General features: G+C 43.7%; 1 protein-coding gene across 1 annotated transcript in view; it reads right to left on the bottom strand.

The window, feature by feature from the left end:
• Positions 1-22,732, bottom strand: part of Rarb (retinoic acid receptor beta) — a 655,545-nt gene extending 632,813 nt beyond the window's left edge. Inside the window, exon 1 of the mRNA XM_052734053.1 lies at positions 22,622-22,732. The gene's annotated coding sequence lies outside the window, so the exon portion shown is untranslated. The remainder of the gene's footprint in view (positions 1-22,621) is intronic.
• Positions 22,733-22,972: the final 240 nt, after the last annotated feature.

Genomic DNA, 22,972 nt, shown 5'->3' with positions numbered 1-22,972 from the left:
TTGTTATCAGATCAGAAAAGAGATAAACTTACAGAACAGATTTCAGTGTAACTTTTTACTACTGACTGCCCTCCGTAGTCAACCACCTGTGTCTCCTGGTGAATGGGATAGAAAGAGGGTGTCAAGGTGATGCTGTGCTGATGGGAAAGGACCAGGTGCTTTAGGGTTTATTTATGTGAAAATAGGAAAGCTTAAGTGCTGAAAAGGAGAAAGTGATTTGAGATGTATAAAAGAATGAAGCATGTTCCAGATTTCTCTCTCTCGATATATTACTGTTCACAACCTTGACATTAATTGACAGAATTCTGATAGGCTATTAGTCTAGCTCTAGCAGAGTACTAAATGCTATACTCTACCACTATAGTATCATAGCCACAAGCTCAGGATTTTAAATTCCCTTTGGTTGCTTTCTAATACCTCTAAAACTTATTTCTTTTTGTAAACTCAAGGTTCTTGTGAGCTCCAGGGAGTCGATTCGGATCCACCTCAAACAGCATTTTGCCAGGTCCAAGAGATGCCTGACGGTTCCACAGAGCCTGGACAGTGAAGTGGAACAGTCAGTTACCCCAGAACATGGCCAGGACCCCCAAAGGTGACCGATGCCCCCCAAGTCAGCAGGAAGCAGTCTCCAGAACACAGGGTCCTCATTCCGCCTCACCTGCTACCCCTTTCTAACTCCTCACCTTTTTATAATAAGCAAAAGGGAGGAATGTTAGCATTTGGGCATCTGTACTGGCCTACCCTTGGGGTCCTGATACGATAAGTCCTCAGCTGCAGCCACTAACAGCACCCTCTGTGCACATTCAACTTGTTCCCTTACAAAAGGGGGGCTTTGCCCACCTCCCGTCTCTTTCTCTTCCACTGTTTTTGTCCCCAGGGACCGGACTCTGCCCCCTTCCCTGCCCCTTCTCTCTCTCCTCTTCCAATAAACCTCCCATGGGAGCCCTGTTGTATATGACTCCTTACCACCGTTTTTAAATTATAACAACTCTCCCCTCACCGATCTGAGCACCCGCCTTGTCAGAAGGAGCCACCAGAACATCTGACACTGAAACCATTTCCTGTCTCCTCCCTACAAAACTTGCTTCCATCCCTCTCTGAGCTACTCCTCCCTTTCAGGTAAAATCTTTTGACTCTATCGTTCTGTGAGGGAGAAGCAGCCATTGTTTGTGTTTATCTGCTTCCTTTCTGGGTCTGAGTATTAGATCGTCCCATCCTATTAAACACAGGCTTGTCCAAATAGCTTGCTTTGGCCAATGGAAATCGAGTGCAAACAAAGTGATGTGCCACATCTCAGAAGAAGCTTCCAGGCATTTCAGCCTCCCTTCTGCTCCCCTCTCCTCCTCCCTACCCTACCCCTCTTCCTCTTTCCCTTTCTCCACAAGCCTGGCAGGGACCCAGATGCAGGAGGTTCTGGTATTGAAATCAGACAGGGCAGCATGGGGCAGAATTCAACACAAGGAGAAGCCAGTGCAAGCTGTTGAAGGCCATGGAGATTCGGTGTCCGGGCTTTATTTTCATTGCTGACATAAAAGACTGACAAAAAGCACCTTAAGGGAGACAGGATTTTTTTTAAGCCTACAGTCCATCATTGCGGGGAAGTGAAGGCAGCAGGGAACGGAAGCAGCAGACATCATCGTGGTCAGGAGCAGAGAGAAATGAGTGCACACAAGATTACTATCCTACTCACTGTCTTCACCGTTTTGTAGTCCAGGACCCAGTGAGGCAATGGTGCCATCCATAGTGGTCTGGGTCTACCCATCGATTAAAAATCAGGAAAATATCCCATAGATAAGACCACAGGCCCATTTGATCTAGACACTCCTTCAACCTCTCCCTAAGGGATTCTAGGGTGAGTCAGGCTGATGGTTAAAGCAAACCCTCACAGGTGGAGTCCTACTGTTAGAGCAACTTTAGCATAGACTTATGGATTATGCCCTACATCTCTACTGGGGTTTCTGTTTCTCTCAGTTTTCAATTAGAAGAAAATAGGACCATACATGTAGGTGAATGCACAAATGATTGATGAGAACCAAAGATGTTCTCTGCTCTGCCAGCTTTTCCAGCAGAGAATTATTCTTCACTTTCTATCTCCCAGGTGCCTCGGTCTGCATTATAATTTTCATTTCACAAAAAAGATCAACAAACGGTTCCTGTAGAGGAACAGACAACAAGCATCCTGAGCTTCGTAGACCACACAACTCAACACTATGGCATGAGACCGAGGCTGACATGACAAGTGGGCATGTCTGCTGCTGCTGTGGGAGATGTGTCTCCCAAATTCATGAAGAGTATTCTCCATGGCAATCATGTGTGGAGGAGGGGACTTTAGAGAGATGTTTAGGTCATGAGAGTTCCCCATTGAAAAGGATTGCTGGGATTGGGTCCCTCCTTCCCACTTACCTTCTGAATTTGAGAACACAGCAAGGAGCAAGGAGATCCCCAGCAGACACCACTGGCGTGGCCTTGGACTTCCTAGCCTCTGAACTCTGAGAAATGAATCTGAGCGCCTCATAAATTACCCAGGCTCTGTCATAGCAACAGAGGTCAGACTGACACAACAGTATTCCAATAAAACTTTCCCAGCCCAAGTTCAGAATTCAGAATTATCTCTGTCTCATGCCACTGGGTAACCCCTCCCAACTAAATCAGTCGTCAAGTCATCCAGGACTCCAAACCCTCAGAATCCTCACTTGCAGGAATATTTGTCAACTCTTGGCTCGAGCTCATAATACTTCAGATAAAAACTGTTCGAAAGGCTGTGCTGACTGTCCTAGCGTGGCAACATCCTGACAAAGAGCAGCATGGGAGAGCAGAGCGTTTGTGTGGCTTACAATTCTAGGTTGCAGTCCATCATTTCAGGGAAGTTGAGGCCAGAACTCATCAAGATACCACATTATAGCTACAGTCAAGTGCATAGAGAGAATACACACACCCTTCCTTTTGCTTGCTTATTAGTATTCAGCTATTTTCTTGTAAATAATCCAGAGCTCTGCCCATGAAATCATGCCACCAGAAGGGCCTTGGTTTTCCCACCTGAATTAGTAATCAAGATAAGCCCCACCCACGGGTGTCCACAGGCTAACTTGATCTAGATAATCCCCCACAATAGTCTCTTCCAAGGTGAGTTTAGGTTATGTCAAGATGACCATTACAGCTAACAAGCACACTAACTACAAAGTAATTTTATGAAGAGAACTCTGGTTAATATTACACACGTGGAAAAATTGATGGAGTCTAATGGGAGACAATATTAACCAACCTTTAGCAGGTCTCAAAATCTCTTACATTTGTTGTGCCGTCCGTTAGGTACTTACTGTTTACCATGTTTCATTTTCTGTTCCTTCCTCATAGGGATGGCAAACTCTTTGGCATAAAGCACTTGTGACCTGGTTTAGGTTCCTTGTCCATCATTTCCAATAAAAGTCTTCCATAATGTATATTCATAAAGAGGGGGCTTTAGATATGAATATAGGCGATGTGGCCAAGGTGAGTGTATACCTTTATTTATGCCAAGTGCAGATCTCTACTAAAAGGTTTCTACCAGTGGGCAGTGACTGGGGACAAAATCCCTCACCCCTCTGAGTGAGCACAGACCATCAGAGTAAGAGAAGTAGAAACCAGATGTTCATATAATAAGATATAATCAATCCTCAGTATCCTGGTCTCTTTCTACTCATATTTATATATAACCACCAAATCCGCACTCGGAACCATTGTGAGCATCTGTGGACACATGCCTAGCTGTGAGGAAGCTGAGGTGTGGATGGCGTATTCCAGGTGAGATCTAATGGATGAGGTGACAGTCTGCCTCTGTACTTCAGATGTTATCGTTTCCCACAAGTGTCACTGCATGCTCTTTACTGTGAAGCTGTGGTGATTGCTCTGTTTAGTTAAGATGCTATCTGGTGTTCCTACACACAAACAGGCCGTGATTTGCCATACGAATGACATACCCAATATTATATCAGTTTCTTCAAGGAATGAGCTATATAGAGTGGTATTGACCACAATCTTGTTTTGAATTGGCATAAGCCCAATAAGGTGTCTTTATCAGAAGGATAAATAAAACAAGGCTGTACAATGATCATTTGATTTAAAGTTGATCATATATCCATAGGCACCTAGCCTTGCACTTCCTCTAGGAATAATGATTCAATATTCGGTAATTCTGTAATCTTGGTGATTTTATAGAACCTAGCTATCATGAATAATTAAAACTATTGTGTAGCAAAATTTCATGGCACATCAAACTCCTGGGGCAGTTGTTTCTGTTAAGCTTTTGCTGCACGCTCCCTAATTACCGCCATTCTTGCTTCTCTGTGAACAGACACAGAAAGGCTGACTCTGGTGGACGTAAAGCAAAGTGAAGCAGGGATCACAGGTGTTCAGTGCCAGCCTGCCCAGAGTGAGCAGTGAGGAGACTGCACTCAGCAGTGGGAAGTAAGCCTCTCTTCTTCCTGTGAGTGCCCAGAGGTGCAGAGAAGCACTCAAGTTTACGATGATCTGAAAGGTCACACCGAAGCCTCCTTTTCCTTTTTGAACAGCCCTCTAGGACAATCTGAACTAAAAGACAATCAATCATGGAAACAGATGGGGCACAGAACGCACTTCTGTGTTGCAATTAGTTAAAGGGAGAGACGGAGAGAGTGAAACTCATTACGCTGAAAAGCAGAAGCATCGCCAGCAGCAAAAGGACCTTGTGGTCACGCACAGCTGTAAACTGCAGGGCAGACACACTGCTCCCGGGAGAGAAGAGGCTAGAACCGATAAACACATCTGGATGCTTTTCAGATGTTCCAGCCCAAACAAGGAGACACATTAAGTTGTTTACAAACATGAACCAAGATGTTGATAGACTTGGGAATGCTGAATTCGTGGCCATCAGCAGTCACCTGTCCTGTGTCAAAGGACAATTAAATAAGAGCCAGCATGTCAACCTGACTGATTAAAGACCTCTATCCTAGAGTGGAGATTTACTGCTCCTCTGTATTTACAATAAACCCAGCTCCTAATGATGGAGCATAGCTCTGAAACCAAGTGGGTTACAGATAGGCTGACTATTCACAATGAAAGTGCCTCTGGGTCCCTCCTGACCTACTTATACATAGTCCAGCTCTGGGTCCTAAGAGTGGTGCACTGTCGGCCACACAGTGTAGTCCCCAGCAAAGTGCATGATGTCACCTGGGAGGCTGTAGGAATCATAAGCCAAGAAGTATGAATTCGAGCTTGGTTTTCAAGACCTCCACAATCACCTTCAATGAAGGCTGCCAATACCTTGGAGTCTGGTGTCAACACTGTAGGAAATCTCTGGCTCACAGAAAACTGAGTTGAAGTACTCATAGTACATTCTCAACTGGATGATAACATGAGACTTGAGAGTTAATGAAGGACTCTGTACCCCTAAACGATTGCCCAGGCTGGGCTTCAGAGTCACATCTGTAGGAGCCCTAAAAGAAAGTGAAGTGAGAATATAAGGAGTCACATGGAAAACTACAACTTCAAAGGAGCATCTTCCAATCCAGGGCATAATGGCACAATTTCATTTTGAAGATGAGCAGGAAAAAACAAGTAAACAAATGAAAGCAGCAACACAACAAGAAAATGGCCAGGAGACACTTAAGTTTGGCTCCATCATCTCAGTCTTTTCAAGACCAAGGACAGCCACCACAATAGCAGTTATGTCCAAACCATCAGATTTCCCTCAGACTGAGAAACAATAGCAGCAGCATCCTAAGCAGAGGTGGGGGTGGAGGGTGCTTAGAAATTTAAAAACTTGGGCTCTACTCCAGCCCTGCTGAGCTGTGGTCCCTTTGAGAAACCCTCATATGGGAGATACTGCATCCTGTGTACAAACACAACGGCTTAACCATCCCTTTGAGCCTGTGAGTATTTTATGATTTTTCTTGTCTTTCATGTTTTTGTCTTTATTTTAGCCACAGAACAAGACAAAACCCAGTGTCACAGCTACAGATTAAAGAACTGTGTAGAAGGGATGACCTTCCGTGATCAGACAATGCCCTTGCTGACCTCAAAGGAGCACCTGACCTGGCTCAAGGAACATAAGGCACTTCGTTGTCTCCAGGAATTCCACCGCAGTCAGATGATGACATCTGCACACAGCCAGTGCCCGCAGGCTGTGCCTCGGACAGCCTGCACAGACACACCTCAGCATCCCTGCTGCCCTTTGCAAGAGATTCTGTGATTTTGTGACGGTGGCTCGTATTAGAAAGTTTGGCTCAACTTGGCCTATAAGAAATGGAGGAATCTCTTCTGTAAGTAAATAATGTTGCTGTCGTATGTTCTACCTTAGCATCACTTTTCCAGTAACATAAACACACAGTCTGTTTCCTGATCTGGAGTACCAGGACTGTATACCAGTATTCCAGGTAATAGCTAAACATCACAAAGCACATATTACAGTCCAGATATTGTCTTCGACACTCAGTAAACATCAATGTGTTTAATCTATATGACAACCCAAGCTGTGACTGGTTCCACTTTACTGTGTGTGGGGGGGGTCACTTTCCCATGTTACCTAGAAGTAAGATTCTACAGCAACACACTAAGAACCATGTTAAAACACTGTTTGTCTTACCTTTCCTTTCCTGAAAATTCTATTTTCGAAGTTATTGTAGCAATAGAGTGGGAGCTGCATGCAGGAGTGGCCTTGTCACAGCAGATAGAATACGCCTTTCAGCCTGTGCATACTGAGCTCCCTGGTGTGCAAGGGACAATGAGCCCAGACTTGTCCACACATGAGCCAAATGCGCAGTGTACAGGCAGCGATCAAAGTGACAGAAATCACTCAGATAATCCATTAACTCTCACAGTATCCTTGTGAACTGTGTGAGTCTGGATTAATTGTTAGGAACTGTCAAAACGTGGCATGTTGAGGTTCTATTCTTGGTCTCCAGGTGGGTGGAGGGGGCTTTGTGAAGCAGAGAACTGATTCTCAAGTAGGGGAAGGGAGTGTCAACTCTCTCTCCAGGTTTGCAGGGGAAGAGACAAAGGGAGCAGGGTGCCGACTGATGGAGGGGTGTCAAACTCGGCACATGGCTAGGTGGTTTTCTCAGCCTCCTTGCGGGTAGAGTGACCTCAGGAATCAGTTCAAGGCAGTGACATGTGAGCAATAGTCATGTCTTTAGAGCCCCATCTGACCAATGATGTCAATACTCAGAGAATCAGAGAGACCCACTGAGGGAAGATGGCAGAACCTTGGGTAATTTGGCCCTTAACTCCCTGCCTGTAGCGACCTTTCCAATCCTTTCCATCTCCTGCTCAACCAAGGCCAGCTGTCCCATTCTTGTGCCGCCTCCTGTCTATTCCTTAAGATTTCATTTTACAAAGGGATTGAAATATGGAGAATTGCCTGGAACTCCAGGTAGTATTATCCAAAGTATTATACTAATCTGTGTCCATCAACCCAGATGCTACTTCAATTTACTCACATTTTCTGTCAACCAGGCAGGTGGCATATAACTGTGAGCCCAGAAAGCGGGAGACTGAGGAGGATCATGAGTTCAAGGCCTGCCTAAGCTGTGTAAAATCCTAACTCAAAACATAACAACCAAGAAGATTACATGAAGGCTAGGAAAAATATGCTTTAAAGGATTAAAGATAATTTTCATCTGATACAGGTGTTAAGTTGGTAGTTTTCCTTATTGCCTATCAGAATATTCACACTGGATACATGAGAAGACAGATGAATCGATGGACAGATGGATGGATGGGAAACAAGCTTTACAGCAAGGACAGAGGAGTTTGTGAAAAGAATGACATTGATGTCTTTTAGCTTTCTTTAGATTTCCAGGATCAAATCAGAGTCATAAAGTGAGGTATATGGCTCCAATCTGAAGCTCCCAGGCTTGTCGATCTTGACAGGACAGACATTGGAGCAGGGACAAAGAAGATTGAAAGGGTGCTACCTCCCTTGGAGAGAGGTTGCCATTCTCAAAGGTCTGGACACTACTAGACACTTTCATTGACCTATACTCCAGATATACATTGACAAAATCAATTTAGATATATTTGCACAGTTGTATACATTAAGGAAGTGTCACATTTGATTTCCTCGTGGCCATGCAGTACAATTAATTTCCTAAAGCTCCATGAGTCGATAGTTTCCTATTTCTCACCCTCCCCTCAAGGCAGCAAGTTTCCTCCAGCTGTATCATTTTTCTCTATGGACTACCCGCTTCTCAGTTTCCCCTACTACAAGAAAAGCTGGGAATCAGCAATTAAGAAATTTGAAGCCTATAGAGAAACTTTAAGACATAAACCAACTAGTCGCAGATATGGGAACGAATATGACCTGAAGCAGGGCTAGCTATTTACTTCTTTGAACCTTAGGAACAAATAAAAGCATCACCCAATGAAACTGTCCCCAAAGTATCATCAGCCCACTTTGCCAGGTAGAGAAGAGGATGGAGCAAGGAAGTTCCCTGTCCTTTGTTCTGGCTGCACACATTTGATAGGCTTCCATAACTTCAGCACATCTACTGGCAAGCCTCCTCCACCAGGCCTGGGTAATACCTCTTGGCAGAGGCCTCCACACATTCATCTCTCTCCAGGTCCTTCCAAGCTGCTGTGATTCTGCAGAACAGATGGGAAGGTCTGCTTGTCTGATGACTGGCTGTTTTATCTCCCCCAATAAACATTTACAGGCATTTCACCTATGCCAAGTCCTCTGCTGAGGGTAGTCCATAGATACATATGCTAACAGGCATGTGTCAACCTGCCTCACGAAGCAAGCACTGTGTGTGTCTGTCATCACCAAATCACCAAACTAACAGGTGGACAGCAAAAAGGAAAAGACGACCAGCAACAGGGAGTTGAAGTGGTCAAGAGAGAAATGTCACGGTCTAGCTTGCAATTTCTCATTCTTGAACTCGGCCGTACTCACAAATCCCCCAGGGGATCCTTACACCAGATTCTATGTAGCAGGATGGGCTCTGGATTCTGCATTTCTAATCAGCTCCCAAGGGATGCTGCTGGTGCTCACCTGAGGGCCACAGAGCTGAAAAATGCGCTCTCACTTCCACACTCAGGTCATATTTTAGTGTGGTAGTGTGTGTGTGGGTAGGTGGCATTTATTGATCCAAATCCACATGTACCCAAGATGGAAATGAAGCCATGGAGCTCACTTCATAATGGGTCCACCACATGTCAAGTTCTTTGCCTGTGTAAATCCAGTCAATCTCATAGGCAGGTGCTGTTGCAGCTGTCTCAAGGTGAGAAGGTTACACTCAGAGCAATGCAGCCACTTGTCTAAGGGCCCACAGCTAACGGGTCTTCAAAGCAAGATCTAGCCTGAAGTCTCCCTGTTGCAGGAAGGCCATACTTGGCATCCTCCCCTATGGAGTCTCCTCGTCCAGCTAGCCCACCTCTGCTCTGAAATAGTCTTCTGGATGTGCTGCAGATTTAGAAGCAGGCTCTGTGTTCACACTGAACTTAGCAAATGCTCAGAAGCATTATTCAATTAATCTGAGATTTTAAAACAAAGCTTCTGTTAATTAATCTGAGTTTTTAAACATAGATATTGCTAAAACACCTAGGTAGGTGTTGAGAGAAAAATAATCTACCAAATGGGCAGTCACTACAATCCCTTTGAAATGACCTGACAGCAACAAACAGGTACCGGTAGGATTTTGTCACGTCAGAACAAAGAAATAATAAAGGCCAAGGGTGAAATACCATATATCAAGAGAAGACTTTCCAGGAGATCATCCACCAGACAGTCTTTGACTCAGCCTAGCCATTGCCAGAAAAGGAACATAGGACCATTGTTATGGAGCCCAGCCAAGTATTCAAAATACATTGGGTTTCATGGCAAAAGAATTATGCTTACTGTTTCTTCTAATCAATTCTCTTTCACAAAATAAATAGTGGTGTGTCATTATTAATTTCTCAGAAGAAAGGATTGTCAGAAGCCTTACAAATAAACTGTGCTAAAGGAAATGTGTTGAGAGTGGATTCTTAACCCACAAGAGGGTCTATGACTGGCTCTGTAAGTTCATAGGAAACTCTAACCGCACAAAGGAACCCATAATTTCTCCAGAGAACTATTACTTAGCAAAATCCCCACAATAACAATGAATGATAGCTTGCCAAGGAATGTAAATAGAAAAGGGGTTGATGCATGCTTTTAGTCATGAAATCATTGGCCAAAGGGTCCTGATAATAAGATCACTCCCTCAGCCCCAATCAAATTCCCACAAAATAATATTCAGATCTCCAGCCTCATAAGGGGAGAAGATGACCCTTTAATTTGCTGCCCAACTTGCATTTATTTTTCTATAAGGGAAATAAAAATGACAAAATAATTCCATTTTGAAGTAGTTCTTAGTGTGCTAATCTACCCATGGCTTTGAATTTATAATGGCGCCTATTCCCTGTTTCTGAGGACAATGAGCCCCTGACAAGAACTGAAACTGAGGAGCATTTGAGTTATTTCCTTTCCTTCCCATAACTGTGGTGAGTCCTGGGCCGTTCTCAGTCTTCCCTCTCCCCTTTTCTTTCTGTTACTCCCAGGACTGTCGCTCAATAGAAAAAATCAAAGCAACAAAAATGAAGAATTCTTAACGCCTCACAGACTCTGGAAGTCAAAACCAAAATGAAATTTAAAAGGTAGCATCAATTAAAACGAAAGGGAATCAAAAATAAATGGTCCTTCTGATTATTTTAGCTGAAGATGGGCCACTTCTCAGGATGTCCTTTCACGTTTTGCAGAAAACCTCAGGATGCAAAGTGTGATACCTTCTAACTCTATTGTGTAGCCATCATTATTCATAAATATACAAACTTTCGTATAACTATGAAACATGTCTAGCTATCTCATTACTATTTAATCTTCTCACTAGTTATTTGCTATTACACTGGGGAGACACGCTTTAAAGAAGATTCTTGGGATTAAAACTATGTAATAAACTTCATTCTGTTGGTCTATTTTTTAACTGATCTAAAATACCACATGACCTGAATAAAGGTTTAATTCTCAAAATAACCTCACTATAGATAGTATTTTACAGTCATCCAGACTATCATGGGCAGTCTAGAATATCCTGAATTAAACAAAGGCTTTCTGATTGACTGCAGCCATCTGAGAAAACAATTACAGTAAGAGTAATTTAGGTGACAACTCTGATGAATGGCAGGCACCCAGCCACAAGCTGGGCTGGAGGCCAGGGTATACGCACTTGGGCATACAAGGCTGCTGTGACCTGGGGAATGGCCAAGTAAATGCCCTTCTGGCAAGTGCTGGAGTTTTTAAATTTTATGTAGCATTTTCAGTGATATCATCTTAGGCAGAAAGGACTTCCACAGAGTTACTGTATTAACTGTACCATAAATGAAGCATAAGAAAGGAAACAAATCAAGAAATATCGGTCTTTGGATGTGGTTCTTGTGTTCAGGGCATCTCTTGAGTACTCATCTCAACCTGAAATACATTTTAGCAATACTTCAATTAGAATATCTTTCTAGGCTTCCCTCCCCGATGCTACCGCCCCACCACTTTCCCATGTGCAAACACCTGCATCTGCGTGAGCATCCTGTGTTATGGTGGCATTTGAATGCCCAGCTGGAACACGGCCTCCAGGAGGTTAGGCACTGTGCAGTGTGTTTACGAGTGCCTGCTTGCCTTTATCCCCCATACTTACTATAGCTGGGAAAAGATGGATGCTCAATACATATTCATTGAATAATGGAGGAGGCGTCTGGGTCATCTTTCCATTTTGTTCTTCTTGCTCATGCCAGACTGGAGGAAATGGCCCAGGAGGGGCAGCAATAGGTACTAACCATTTGGATTCCAAGGCTTTAAAAAAACGTTTTTTATAGGTATTGCCTCAGGCAATCCTTTCAAGCCCATAGTGACTGAGAAAACTTAGTGTTCTGTTTCATACAAAGGGACTCTAAAGCTCGGAGGATTTGAGTGTATTCCTCATATCCGTATGACTTGGCTGGGACATTATAAAAGCAAACCAGCATCTGGATTCTTAGGCACCAAGTCCAACTCTGTTGCCATGAAAACACAGCAATATCCTATGCTGGAAACTTCTGGAAAGAGGAGCCCTCCATCCATGGCAGCCATGGCTGGGGAAGAGATGAAGACTCAGCCTGGAATCTGGGTTGTTCTTTGGTGCCATTATAGCTTCATTTACTAAGCCAGAGGTCCCAAACTCATCTTTTGCAGCATTCAGGCAGTTTTCAGTCCACATTGTGGAAACTGATGGGTGTGGGTAAGAGGCTAAAGGCTCAGATTTGGATTCCTGGGATGAAAATAACAGTGACATATGGGTTCCTTCCAGTTTATCTTCACCGTAGAGGTATGTGCTAAACATCCCATTTTGTAGGGGGGAAAAAAAAAACAGTCTCAGGAAGTGAAGTAACCTAGCCAAAGGCTCACTAGTAAATGTCAGGACTCCAATAAAAGTCCAATCCCATTGGCCCAGAGCTGTATTCTCAACCATAAGGCCTCCAACCCACCCACGGAACCTTCTGAGCTGTACTGGGTTGCACACATCTGTACTCTTAGCACATGGAAAGCTGAGGCAGGAGTGTCACAAGCCTGAGGCCAGCCTTGGATACACAACAACATCCTGTCTGTAAAACAGGAGCTACTCAAGTGAATACAGACAAGCAGAAATGCCCTATAACCTCAAACCCAATATCTAGTATACATTTCCCAAGTCTCTGAGCACCTTGTAAAGTGTTTACTTAAGTCAGTCTATATTCTGAACATCCTTTGCTCCTTGGCTCTAAAGACAAGAGTCATTTTGTAACTATAGATTTGCTCTTCACTTCTCCAAACTGTTCATTACGGAGCTCATCAACCCGTATCCTGATTCTACTTGTGCTGTACATCTGGGGAGCGTAGACCCAGAATTCTAGCCACCCCTGTAAGGTTCAATATTCAAGAGCATCATTATTGTAATCACCCTTCAGTCCTGCTGTTCTACCACAGATCAGCAAAACCAGAACTCTCAAGTCACAGTGTCACATCAGGGAGCGAAGGCCGGAAGCTTTCTGGCCTCACTGTACTACAGTGGCTTCATTTCTTTATCAGTGCTAATTGAGCGCAATCTATCACCCTGAATTCTACTTTACTCAAGCATGAATTTACTCAAGACAGGTAAAACCACAAATTGCTAACTGCCATGCAACACACAAGGCTTAGTTTCATTAGTTTGGGCTTTCCTATATTTTAAATGTTGACTTAGTTGGCATATAAAATCCTGAAGATTTTACACTGATTTCCAGACTCACCCATAATCCAGATTTAAAAATGATCTCTTATATTTAGATATTTGCCATTTACAGGTCCTCAAAGCAGGCCAGTATTGAAGTTAATTTCACTCCTTGTCCCCATTACAGGTGTCGTGTTTCTTGGTGATTCCTGCCTCCTGAAGGCATTTGAATGTGCAAAGTTCTTTGTTGAGGATTACTGTTTAGAGGACACAACTAATGAAGGGACTATGTCTGCATCAGTCCTGTGAGTACCATGATATGTGCTCAGTGTGTCCCAGGATAGATGGAAAAAACACCCATTTTGTCCACTTTACAGCTTTTTGCTATGACTCTCCAGCTGACAATCCTGGGAGTCAGCCCACACTGCAGAGCACACCCCATGCGCCCTGTGGCGAGCTGCCTGTGACCCTGTGTCGTCTACTCTTTTGTTATTCATGTGACTATGTCACCTCACCACACATGGAAAAGGGGCTTCAGACATAAAGTTAGTCATCAATAAACCTTACAGAGGGAGGTTTTCCTGAACTACCTGGGTGGACCAATCTTCCATTGTCCTTCCAGAGCACAGAGCTTTCCCTTGATGCAAGTAGAAAAAAATAAGAGAGGAAAAAAATGTCCAGGAAGCTTCAAGTACAAGAAGGACTTGGCCCACTGTATTAGTCAGGGTTCTGAAGAGGAGCAGAACTTGAAGAATAAATATATATTCTAATAAATATATATTCAAATATATGATAGTTTACATTTTAAATTTTATATCAAATAATAATTTATAATATGAATACATGTATAATAAATAATACATTTAAATTATAATAATCCCAAATATTATATCCCATTCAGTAAATCTCATATCTCTCTCTCTCATAGGTAATATATATATATATATGATTTATTAGAATGGCTTACAGGCTGTGGTCCAGCAAATACAACAATGGAAAGTCCAAGAATCTAGTAGTTGTTTAGTCCACAAGGCTGAACGTCTCAGTATATGCCAGATTCCTGAAAAAGTAGGCTCTGATGCCAATGAAGGAATGGATTTGTCATGGAAAGTGAGAGCAATCAGGCACAGAGCCAGCTTCCTTATTCCATGTCCTTTATACAGGCTGCCAGCAGAAGGTGTGGTCCAGGTTAAAGGTGGATCTTATGACTTAATGAAGAGAAAAAATCCCCCACAGGTATGCCCAGACACTTTGGTTTTAGTTAACTCCAGAGATAGTCAAGCTGAAGACCAAGAAACCCCACCACCACCACCACCACCACCATTGCTGGCTTTGAAGATAGCGAGGCTATTAAACCGGGTATACTTCTAACAGTTCAGAATGATCCCAGTTTACAAAGAAGAACTGGAGAGCAGGGGTCACAGCCCTATAGCCCTAGGTAACTGAGTTCTCTCAAAAATGTAGACAGAGTTCCATGCTGACGGGGTCTTAGAAATGACTCAGTGGCTAAGAGAACACACTGCCATTCCAGAGAACCTGAGTTTGCTGCCCAGCACCTGTGGTATGTGGCTGGCTCATCCCCACACATATCTCCAGGAATCTAGTCCCCTCTTCAGGCCTCCAAGAGTACACACACACACACACACACACACACACACACACACACACACACACACACGTAAAAATAAAAATAGGATTTTTTTTCCTTAAAGTTCATACTGGTGACCCTTTTGTGGCTTGCTGGAACTCTAGCCTGAGTATTCACCCAAACCTGACTAAATTTCTGGTCAACAGAAAGTTGGAAATAAGTAACGTGTAGTGACTGGAGCCGCTAGGCTTGCTTTATTTGGTACATCAGGATTATAAAGTTAGCTGAGGCCCCATAATCACCAGCTCCCCTCAAGATGGGATCTGAAGGACTTGGACTGTTTCATTCACACAAATGATTATTTCTGTCTCATTGTGATGTTGTTAATCATTGGTATATTTAAGTCAATCAGAGTGAGTTGGAATCTACAAATTTTTATTGCTGTTAGAGCAAATCCACACATACAGAATATACAGGGAGCAAAGTTGGTGTGTTACAAATATTTGAGTGTGTTTGCTTAGCCACATAACTATCTCTCTTTCTCTTTAAAAACTGCCTTCTCTTTAACTGGTAGAACATACATGTATAGATTAGAGGACCCACTTTTAAGTACTGTGAGTGAGTCTTCCTTGGTAATCAAACCAGAGAGCCAACAGTGAGCTGTCTCTGCCATGCTTTCCTGCAGAAATTCAAACCTTCAGATCTACCCACCTGAACTGAGCTTGTGGAACTTGAACTCATAGTGCCATTATCACTACCCATCATTTTCTTGATGTGTGCCCACACTAATGTAGCCACTGCAGCTTCCAGACTTTCTACAACAAACTATCTGCATGGTTATTCTACATTCTAGGGACCTGGTGTGACGATGACGACGAGGAGCCTACACTAAAGGACAGAGTCAAGAGCATCTGAGCTGACATCCTCTTAGCTTTGCGACCTTGGCCTATGTCAGTTAACCCTGTTCTGTCTCTGTCTACATACGTTTTGCAGAATACAGGCCACCTAAGAGTGAGGATTAAATAGCAGGTCTAGGTCTTCTAGTCCACCACATACACACAACAAGCACTCAACAATTATTACTTAACAGCACCCAGGCCATTATTCAATTTTATCCATCTCTTTGAAAATGAGCATGCATTTTCCAAATGGCAGATGAACCCAGAATGTTGCTTTTGCCTGACTTGTTAACTGGCTGCAAAAACTAACTGGAGAATAATCATTTTAGAGCACAGCTTCTTAAACTATAGGCTGGGACCCTATAGGAGGGTCACATGACTGGATGGGGCATCACAAAATGTTGGCCACAGTAAGAGGTTTCTGAATGCTTAACAATACAAAGTGTGCAATGAACCCAAGATGTATCTGGCAGCATCCGCTCTGTTGCTTCACGGGACTTCACTGTAACCTTGGTTCTGAACACATGACCTATGCATACTGCATTGTGCATCCCATCACACCATGCATCAAGAACAAATCCTGGCTGAAACACCTCAGCTCACATTAGAAACTATTATACATTAGGAATTGCTGTTTTCACTGTACATAACAAGTTGTCTGTTTTTAAAGAAACATGATCATTTAATAACATGGGGAAAAGACCCTTAATATTTTCCTACTATCACTTCTTACCATATAAGCATCAGAATTCAGTATATCTTTGCAATGCATTACATTTGAAGATTTGATTTTAAAAGTTGTTATCTGAAGAGTCAGGGGAATTGGCTCAGCTAGCACAGTACCTGTATGCAAGCATGGGGACCTGAGGTTTGAATATCCATCGGCCATGTACAAATAGTCATGGCTGTATCCAGTACTTGTTACTCCAGTGCCTGGGGAGAGGCGGGGAGGCAGAGACAGGCAGCTCTCTGAAGCCCATTGGTGAGGCAGCCTACCTGAATCAATAAGCTTCAGGTTGAACAAGAGACCCTGTCTAAAAATAAAGGTAGGAGCATTCAGAGAAAGACATTCATCTGGACCTCTGGCCTCCACTTCCACATGCATACAAGTGTACCCTCACCTGTATGAACACAACTACACTAAAAGGATGTACATCACAACATACATGCATGCATGTACATGTAAACAAAATTGCTGCATGAGTTGCTGGCCTGAGTTTCATAAGAAGTTCTTCAGTGAATTTTATCTGAGGAGTAGGTCAAATTTCTAAAATGGCCCTAAACATAAATCTGACACTTTGTACCATATATTTATGTGAAGGAGCCTTCTCAGCATTAGTAATTATAAAATGAAATATCGGTTAACCCAGAACAACATTGAAGATTCTCTATATCCTGCAGTATCAAATATCCCCCAAGATTTAAGATTTTTTTTTTCTTTTTGGTTTTTCGAGACAGGGTTTCTCTGTGTCATTTTAGTGCTGGTCCTGGATCTCGCTCTGTAGACCAGGCTGGCCTCAAACTCACAGAGATCCGCCTGGCTCTGCCTCCTGAATGCTAGGATTAAAGGTGTGTGCCACCACTGCCCAGCCCAAGATTTAGTTCTTATATAAAAATAAATTTTTAAAAATCCACCCAATCTGTATGAAAATACTTTCATCTTTAATAAGTGGCAAAGTTCTATTGAACAAAAGAAATTATTTAAAATAAATTCCTTAATGGTTTATTAGTAAATATTTAATTTGTTCCCTCATTTCACATCCTTACAAATCCGGAGTCTTGCGAAACTTCTTGGAAAACAGTTCATGAGTAGAAACAGTTTAAGAAGCCCTGCTTTGGCATATTCCATCAGTGTCAATTTCTTCCTTTTTTTTTCCTATCTCATGTATGTTTATTAATTAACAGAGGGAAAAACAAGTAAAGAATTTTAATTTTCTGGATATAAGTCTTAAATAATACCAAGACCCCCCAACTGCAGAAAAAGCAAGGGCCCTGTGGCTGAGAAGCCAAAGGTGAAAGGGCCAGAACAGACATTCTTCCAGGTCCAGCTGGGTTTTATTGTTAGGAGTTTATCTGGTTAGTTGGTTGGTTCTGCTCTAAGAAGGATGGTGGAGAAAGAAAATGAGAAGGAGAAAGGGTAAAAGAGGTAGAGTTATGAACGTAAGCGCCAGAGTGACAGTTAGGAAGAAAGACATGAGAAGAAAGGGGTACATAGAGGAAGGAAGGGAAGAAATAGAGGAGACAGGCACCCTAGTACTGTGCAGAGGCAAAGCCAGAGGGCACAGAGGTGTTTGGACAGAGGAACACACGATTCGTGGTTCCTGTAACTTATGACTCTAGGAAGTCATTGCTATGATACAAAGCCCTGGCTTTGACACTGGCCATGAATATTGTTGATGTGACAATCTCTAGAGTCACCTAGAAGTGAACTCTGGTCATCTGTGAGGATTTTCTAGATTAGGGTCCTTGAGGTGGGAACGCCATCTTCAATGTAGGCAGCACTCACTATTCCCTAGCCTGGGATCTTGACTGCGTGGGAGAAAGCTGGCTGGGCACCAGCATTTAGGTCTCTCTGCTTCCTGAGTGAGGCTACAGTGAGATCAGCAACTTCATGCCCCACAGCCAGAAGCTCCCTGCCACCTTCAACTGGGAGCCAAAGTAGACCCTTCCAATCTTCAATTTCTTTTACCACAACAATGAGTAAAGTTACTACTACAGACAGTGATGCTATTTCTCAAATTATTTTGTTTCTACTCTTCATCAAAAAATCTGCATGTCAGTTTATAATATCCAAATAACAGTCTCTTGATTATATATATATAATGTTTTTCAAGATAGGGTTTCTCTGTGTAACAGACCTGGCTGTCCTCTGCCTCCCAAGTGCTGGGGTTAAAGGCATGTGCCACCACCGCCCAGCTCTCTTGATTATATTTTAAGATTAGGTTTTTGGTCAAACGTACTCTGTTTTCCTAGAGAGAAAAAGCAGTCCATTCCTCACTACGATTATGCTAATTTCTTTTTTTAGTGGCAAAACTTGAATCTGATGTCTGTAAAAGATGAAAGGAAGCGCTGTAAGTCAGCCTTTTGTCACAATGGCAAAATACCTGAGACAATCAACTTAAAAGGGAAATGACTTCTTTTGGCCCACAATTCCAAAAGTTTCAGACAATATTCTCATAGCCCTGCCCAGGGTGACACAGAGACCATGGTGGGGAGCATGTAGTGTGGGACAGCAGCCTACCTCATACAGTTAGAAAGAGAACAGAGGGCAGGGGAGGGGATTAGTGGGGACAAGACACAGACACCGAACAGGCCTCCAGGGAAAAGCTACCTGGAAACAAGTCTCAACCGCTGTGTTTTTATCATCTCCCTGAAACTCCCAGCAGCCAATGTGAATCTCAACTGAGGCTGCCTCTATGGGTGGTAGAGCCAGAAGTCAGAGTGCCATGAATGGACACTGAGACAGGGGGCTGACTAGCATTGCCACATTTGGGTGACATGGAGCAGAATTAAACCCATCCCATTGCAGAGCTCTGGGATGTGTTACAAGTATTTAAGTGTGTTTTCTTATCCACATACCTATCCCTCTTCTGTCTTTAAAAACTACCTTTTCTTTAACTTGCAGAACATACTTACATAGATTACAGGATCCACTTTTAAGTACTGTGACTGAGTCCAACTCAGCCCTAAATACGTATTTTGTACTTCAACACCTAGCTCTTAACAATGGTCACTGATTAAATGCATGCATCAATAATCAATGAACTAACAAAAATCAGATGTGTGCCTTTAAGAAAGTTGGAGGACTCCTTCCTGTAGGACTGCTATAAAGAATAATGGGAATGCAGAGAAATTGGTCACCCTGTAAAACATAAAACACAAAAGTGAAACAGAGACATGGTGATGTGAAAGGTGAATATAGTAATGGAACACAGACTCAAGCTATCCATTGCCCATACCATTGCACCTCTCGAGCTTGTGAGCAGTAAACTGTTAAGAACTTACTCCAGTCTTCCACGTCACCCGTCTCCACTGGGCGGGACATAGGGTTTTAATGTCTCTCTATACCTAAAAGCACATAGGAGATCCTTGTCCTTACAGGGAACCCACTCCCAGGTAATGCTGAACTTACACTGTTGTCTCACACAAAACCAGTGTGTGTTTGCTTGGGGAAGAAAAGGCACATTCACTCACTTCAATGCTGTGTGTGCCCAGGAAAGATAAATGGACTTTTTAAAAAAACATTCATGTGATTGACTGATCACTCCCAACCACCACATGTGTGGCTCAGCTGTTTTGCTGGCACGTACTTCAGAGCCCTTTTAATACAGTTATTAATTGTTCTCTTTATCATATGAGCAAGGCAGTTTTAACAAACATTTCAAGGTTAAGATAATTCACATTCATTTTAAGATGGGTGAATGCTGATGTTTGTCTTAAAATGTGAATAACTTAAGTGTCCTCTGAATTTTTACTTGAGCAAAAAGAAAAAAAAAAGAGGAAGAGAGTCTGTCTTCACCTCCAGATGATCTGCCCTTTGAAACTCTGAATAGCAGAAAGTTTTACAGACTAACACAATTGCTTCATGCTACAATATGTGATGCTTAATTTTTTGTTTGGTTTGTCTAAGATTAGCTGTAATAGGAGTATAAAGGTTGTCCATATATGACTCAAATGCACATGGGGCAAACTATCTGAGCAGAGTTAAATAAAACAGAGATGGTTAAGGTCAGCTAATCTATGTTCCCATTATTTGCAGCTAGCTTCAAATCTGATGAAGTTTTCAATTTCTTCATGCCTACTGGAAGGATAACCTCCTAGGGTTTTTGGGCTTTTTTTTTCCCAGTGTAAGTGTCAAGTATGTTTTTTGCTTGAAAACGGGATATACTATACAATTTAGCTATTCACTTATGCAAATGACGGTAAACAGAATTCTAAAGGCAGATAATAAACAGCAAATGAGGTTATTTTGTTTCACGCTTTATGTTGTCAGAGTTCTGAGCATGGTTTAGTGTTTTCTATTCATGCTTTATATTACCAAATTACTCCCTGATGGTGTCTCAGATGTGCTTTTGTCTGCAAATGAGAAGAAATAAAATACCAGGACATTAACGTTAAATTACAATCGTTAATGGCGTAAATACGAAAATAATTACTGCATCATACCATCAATTGTTATGTGTTCATTACTGAAGTTCTTGTAAAGCCTTCATTTTCTTGTTACAATTATTTTTTTCCTTTATTTTTGTCTGGCTATTTTATAACCCTGACAGTACTTTAACAACACTCAGCAGTTACACAAGCCATTTAATCCCGCTCAAAGCTTCATTTAAACTTCATTTAGCTGCATTTTATTTGCGTATATGACTTTTACTTCTTCCTGGCAGTCGAAAGGTTTTTCTGGATAGGTGCAGGAAAGATGTGTCAGAGGATTGCCTAAAACCAGTCATAAACTTCAGAGAAGATTTCAGACTGACTTTAACACTACTCTGTAAAACACCTTTGGAAAATAATCACATTTATTGTGTCGTAGCCTCTAAAACGTTGGCTTCATCTTTATTTTCGTTTTCTTTCTTTAATATCTTTTTTAAAGCCCAGTTTATAATTCCTCAGCTTATCAGGCGAGATGCTTCAAATCCCGGCTTTCTTCCCCCCTGGACTCCTGTCTCTTGCTCTTCCTGTTTTCTGGCTCCCTGGCAGGAAGGGGACCTGTTCTACTCACACGTGTGTTCAGGTAGCAAGCCCTCCTAGGGTCTTCCAAATGTGCGCTTTTGTCTGCTCTGCTCAGACCTTCACTTTGCCTCTCCCCTATCAGAGCGAGTGTGGAATAGCTGGAACTCACAAGCTGTCAAAAGCGCGAAGGAGGCGGGGGAGAAGGCACCCTGTGGTCCAGTCCCATAGCATCCCTAGTCGCTGTGTGTGCCCACACTCTTACACAAGGCACACAAATCGTACATGCACATGCGTGCACACACACACACACACACACACACACACACACACACACACACACACGTCTGGTGTCACTATCACCTGTTCGCTTTCAAAGCCAGTTCCAGTACTGGGTAAAACTCATCTCTCACCCCCACTTCAGCCCTATTTCCAGCTCTAGGAACTACAGTACGATCAGGCACCCATTGTATTGTTCTTCCAAAATATCCAGACGCCGGGTACGCATATAGTACCGGTACCTTCCTCCATTTCCAACTCCTCAACAGCCACCTCGCATGCATGCTGTGGCCAAGCATCCCATCCCAGCCAAATATCCAGGTTCAGAGCTACATCCCCCAGAACTGGGTCCTGGTCCTGCTCTCTCTGCTCACCTCCAGCACCTTGCAATCTCTCCAACTCCTGCCAGCTACAGCCTTACGCTACCAGTTCTCTGGGCCCAGTCAATGCCCCAAACTTTTTCTCGCCCCCTCTCAGGACCCATATCAAGTAAGACGCCTGGGCTTGAGCCCAGACCCTCAAGGATCTATCATCACTGCTCAGATGGACACTACATCTCATGATGTCTGCCCCAGTAAGCTCTGGACAGCGCTGAACCCCTCCGGGATCCGACCCAGGGGAGAAACACCCAACGAGCCAGCAGGTGGAACTTGCCAGCTTCTCTCAGGTTCACACCCCTGGAAACCGCGGGAGAACAAAGCTGGAGTCCGGGAGCTGGTGAGGCTGGAGGCGCTAAGACAATGGCAATAAAGGGAACTTGGAAGAGGAGCGCTGCGCAAAGTTGCCTCCGACTCGGGATAGCCTAGCCTGGCTGAGGCGTCGGCAGCGACCCCACTCCCCCAGCCCCCAACCCAGGGCCACGCACGCCGAACCCCCGCTGGGCAGCCTCTGCCTGATTGCCACACAGATGCCCAGGCACCCGAACGCAGCTTTTGTGGCCCGGGACGCTCCAGGTTGGCACCGCAGCCACCGGGCAGGAGGCACGCTCCTGGCTTTACCTTTTGCGGGCTGCTGGGAGTCCACGGCGCGCCGCCCGCTGGCTGTGCCCTCAGCCCCTGCCGCCGCCGCCACCAGCCACCAGCGGGAGCCCCGGCCGCTGTGCCCCGCCCCCGGGCGCCAGACCCCGCCCCTGGGCGCCAGGCCCCGCCTCCCCACTCTGGCTCTTTACCTTCAGATCCAAGCTGGCCCGGTGGGGTTTCTACTTGATCTGCGGCGGGCTGCTGCAGTCACAACTCCTGTGGCTATAGCGGCTCGGCTACCCTGCTGCCTGAAGTCACCACTACTGTTGATGGCACAGACTAGGACATCCCAAATTGCCAAGGAGGTTCCCCTGCCCTAGCAAAAGAGAG

Source organism: Peromyscus californicus, unplaced genomic scaffold (genome assembly GCF_007827085.1).
Source record: "Peromyscus californicus insignis strain IS unplaced genomic scaffold, ASM782708v3 Scaffold_12__1_contigs__length_115047231, whole genome shotgun sequence".
Lineage (NCBI taxonomy): Eukaryota > Metazoa > Chordata > Mammalia > Rodentia > Cricetidae > Peromyscus > Peromyscus californicus.
Note: the sequence above shows the minus strand (reverse complement) of the source record. Positions and strands in the feature narration are given on the sequence as shown.